Source organism: Orbicella faveolata, unplaced genomic scaffold (genome assembly GCF_042242905.1).
Source record: "Orbicella faveolata isolate gen_17 unplaced genomic scaffold, um_ofav_v1 contig_12, whole genome shotgun sequence".
Lineage (NCBI taxonomy): Eukaryota > Metazoa > Cnidaria > Anthozoa > Scleractinia > Merulinidae > Orbicella > Orbicella faveolata.
The window spans coordinates 10,766,839-10,771,647 of NW_028301539.1; the positions used below are offsets into that span (position 1 = coordinate 10,766,839).

Sequence of the window (4,809 nt, forward strand, 5' to 3'; positions counted from 1 at the left end):
GCCGGAAAATAAACACCTCCAGTGTATTAAGAGTGACTTCCTGTAAATACTACGGATAGGTGTGCAAAATGCAAAAATCGAATTCCCTCAAACTTTTTCACAAGAAAGCCCTCTGGAAACTAGTTAAGAAAATACAACTTTTAGTTCGTTTGGATTTATATTTTTCAAGTAAAGCGATTTTTTAATTTTCACCCTTGGAGAAGCCCTCGAACCACTGAAGAATGTGCTTCGTATTTGCGACTCGTGTAAGAAAACTAAAACAATTATCAAATCTATTTCGATATTACACAATTTAATGACCCTTCCTTTACAAAGTACAGTTATTAGAATTGCAAAAGATTCAAACCTGAATTTTTAAAAAATTTTCAAATTTACCCTCCTAAACAGCACTATCAGAAAGCTCGATTTTGGCAAATTTCAACGGCAAAACTCCCTACCTGGTACATGGATTCCGCTGTAAAGATGGTATTCTATAGAAAGAGTAAGGCTTCCTCTATCGTTCTGTGAAATAAAATTTTGGGGCAACTAAAACTACGAATTTAGACGACCGAAAATATTTACGGTACTCGCTTGAAGTTTATGACCTTTGAACTTACTGTTGTCTTCATGAATACAAGAAATAACCTAAACAACAGTTGAAATTTTAGCCTGAATGCGACCCTCTCTCCCATTTAAATGATTAATAGTTATTTTTTATCTTCTGTGGGCAATTTTACCGAAAGTTATATTTTTTTTACGCTGAAAAGGAGTTCTAACTTGTTTATGAGTACGTGCGTATTTGTTTACTGAAGCGGAAATTTGTGGATATTAAATTTATTCCATCTAAGTTCTATTTCGTGTACTGCAAGGCGTTTCCTGCTCTCATTAAAACAAAATAGTATTGCCAAGTAGAAGGTTTTCTTCTCAGATTTTAAAACAACATATAGTTTTTGACTTACCGTCCACATGCATGGCTTGATTTACTCAGCAGCGTTACACCGGGTGTGATAGCGGTGAGATGGCGTGACGATAATTGACAAATCGCTTTTCGCGAATCGAATTCATTAGTATATATATATAATATCTTTCTTTGAGACTACTTGATAAAGACTCTTGTGAAATAAGTCTGCAAATTTTGAAACTCTCATTGCTCTGAAATAAAAAGCCTGGATCTACCATTTTTATGCCACGGTCGTGTGATCCTCGAGTGTGGTATCACATGACAATAACAACAAAGAAATGGCCACCTGCAGTTATTCTCAAATCGTTGGGGGCACGTGCGGTCCTAGTGTTACGAATCCCGCACATGTTCAATGTGTTTTAATTCGAAAATGTGACAAAGACATTCAAGGTAATTTGAAGGCTACTGATGTGAGTGATTCTTCTCTGGACGAAGTAAGGTTACTGTTGGCTAGAGCAGGTCAGTGTATTCGTAATTCAATATTCTCTTTAGATCGAAAATATTGCGGAAGATTATCGAGAAAATACTGAATGCTACGGTAACAGACAATCACCATGAGGCCCAATAAGGCGTGATTTCATGATATACGCGAAATCAAAATCTAATGGCACTCTTTTAATGTAGCTGACCGTGCAAAAGCGTAATAGTCTCTTGAGACTGTAGTCTCTTGAGTTATATTGCGGCCCGGCTATTTACAAGTTTCTCCCACGAAAATGATCCCAATTACTAACCACGTGGAGAAGAGGGACTAGAAATTAAAGGTGGGGCAGGGGGGGGGATACTTGTCGGCTTGCCTCACTACAAGAGATAAGTCAAGAGAAACTTTAAGGTAATAATATATAAGGGAATTACAGAGATGACTGAAAAAATAATAATAATTTGTAGACCCCACTTGTTATTATGAAAATCCGCGAATCTGATGACTTATCGCATTGTTGTCCTCTTGCGTGTTAAATAAGGTATAAAGGCACCTACCAGCTTTGAATCCCATTCACTGAACAAAAACGCGGATGGCTCCTCTGCTTTCTTCTGTCGCCGAAACATTCTCACGTATCATTTAAATTACGTAAGAAAGCGGAGTCCTATAATACTGCGTGACATTTTCTGTGATGCCTCTCTCAATGTTATCCAAGGGCTTACATCCCCGGGGTTACGTTGCTGTCGCGTGGTTTTTCGAAACCCTTACCTTTAAACTAAACTTCCAGTAAACGCATATCACACATTTTGTTTCCAAGGTTGTATTGACGTGGATGAAGGTATTTTGAACACAACAGTATGCCCTCGTCATCAGGACCTATGGGGGATAACGTGGCATAGCAACAAAAAGAACTGTTCCTGTCCAGAGCAATGGATACAACATGAAAAGAACCAGAAAGGGGATCGTGGGATAAATCTGGTTCAGTCGAGAAGACTCCACCCTCAGACGCAAATTTTGTTGCCTGTAGGCTCTCATGATAAAGTGTATTATCGTTTGTCTCACGATGTAGTCACTTGAGATGTAGATCGCGACGTCTTCAGGCGATAAGGTCGACTGATTGCACGGTATCATTTATATCACAAAGGTCGGCTGTGATTGGTGCATTTCGATCCTCCTATTGTTCTATTGTTCCGACGAGTAGCTGTTCCCTCAGTGGTCCGCTGTTGTACTGTTCTCCTATCCTGTTGTTGTGTTTTTTGATCGTGGGCATCCATGCTTCAGGAATTTCAATTCCACTATCCCTGTTGATGTTATTAGGATGGTCTTATGTGAATAGCTTCCTTGACCCTACGTGTGTACCAGTGAGGATCTCGATCAATAAACTTGACCTCATTCCAGATAGGATAGTGGCCAGTCTCGTGGGTGTGTTCAGAAACGGCGGAGGTCTGGGTACGGGCGAGTCGTATATCCCTGTCGTGTTCTTTGATCCTCTCCTGCATAGATCTCCCTGTTTCCCCGATGAACACTTTGCCACACTCACAGGGAATCCTGTAGACAACACCATCTTGTTTAGCCGGGTTGACGGTGTCCTTGGGTCGCACTAAGTGTGACCGAAGTGTCGTGTCGGACTTGAAGACGGTGCAAATGCCTTATTGTTCTAGGCAGCGGCGGAGAGACTCCGAAACTCCTTGGACATAAGGTAAAACGGCGGTGGATTTAAATTCCGCGTCGGGCTCTCTTCTTGGGGTTGTTCGTGCCTTTGTGATCTTCTGTACAAACGAGGAGGGATATCCGTTGGAAACAAGTACAGATACCCAGACCTCCGCCGTTTGTGAACACACCTCGAATATCTTTGCCACATTATCCAATTTTAACAAATTGAATATGTGCGGGATTCGAAACCCTAGGACCGCACGTGACGCACATGCCACAGACGATTTGAGAATAACTGCAGGTGGCCATTTTTTAGTTGTTATTGCCATGTGATACCACACTCGACGATCACACGACCGCGGCATAAAAATAGTAGATCCAGGTTCTTCATTTCACCGTAATGAGAGTTTCAAAATTTTGTAGACTTATTTCACAAGAGTCTTTATCAAGTAGTCTCGAAGCATTATGATGTCAAAAGATATAATAAATATATTTTGATGAATTCGATTTGCAAAAAGCGATTTGTCAATTATTGTCACGCGATCTTAGCGCTATCACACCCGGTGTAACGCTGCTGAGTAAATCAAGCCATGCATGTGGACGGTAAGTCAAAAACTATATGTTGTTTTAAAATCTGAGAAGAAAACCTTCTACTTGGCAATACCATGTTGTTTTAATGAGAACACGAAACGCCTTGCAGCACACGAAATAGAACTTAGATGGAATAAATTTAATATAACCACAAATTTCCGCTTCAGTAAACAAATACGCACGTACTCATAAACAAGTTAGAACTCCTTATCAGCGTAAAAAAATATTACTTTCGATAAAATTGCCCACAGAAGATAAACAATAGCTACAAATCTTTTAAATGGGGGAAAGGGTCGCATTCAGGCTAAAATTTCAACTGTTGTTTAGGTTATCTTTTGTATTCATGAAGACAACAGTAAGTTCAAAGGTCATAAACTTCAAGCGAGTACCGTAAATATTTTCGGTCGTCTAAATTCGCAGTTTAAGTTGCCCCAAAATTTTATTTCACAGAACGATAGAGGAAGCCTTACATCTTTCTATAGAATACCATCTTTACAGCGGAATCCATGTACCAGGTAGGGAGTTTTGCCGTTGAAATTTGCCAAAATCGAGCTTTCTGATAATGCTGTTTAGGAGGGTAAATTTGAATTTTTTTTTAAAATTCAGGTTTGAATCTTTTGCAATTCTAATAACAGTACTTTGTAAAGGAAGGGTCATTGAATTGTGTAATATCGAAATAGATTTGATAATTTTTTTAGATTTCTTACACGAGTCGCAAATACGAAGCACATTCTTCAGTGGTTCGAGGGCTTCTCCAAGGGTGAAAATTTAAAAATCGCTTTACTTGAAAAATATAAATCCAAACGAACTAAAAGTTGTATTTTCTTAACTAGTTTCCAGAGGGCTTTCTTGTGAAAAAGTTTGAGGGAATTCGATTTTTGCATTTTGCACACCTATCCATAGTATTTACCGGAAGTCACTCTTAAATAAGAAATTCCAATCGATCGCATTGAAAGCGTTTTTAAATTCGATGAACAAAGCTACCCGGGATGTTTTCGACATCAGTCATGTTCATGATATCTTGAACAATAATGCCGTGTTTTCACGAGAGAGGTTAACTACAGTTATCTGTAACCGAGGTTTCGTAACTAAACTGCAGTTATTAAAGAAGCTCTTTACACAAAACTTATTAACTGAAATAGGAAACAAACTTGGAAAGCAAGTGTCGCAATGCCGTACAGAAACTATATCAAAAGTGAACTGATCA

General features: G+C 39.0%; 1 pseudogene; it reads right to left on the minus strand.

Moving 5' to 3' along the window:
* Positions 1–1,429: 1,429 nt before the first annotated feature.
* On the minus strand, positions 1,430–3,376 carry LOC149116596 (uncharacterized; annotated as a pseudogene).
* Positions 3,377–4,809: the final 1,433 nt, after the last annotated feature.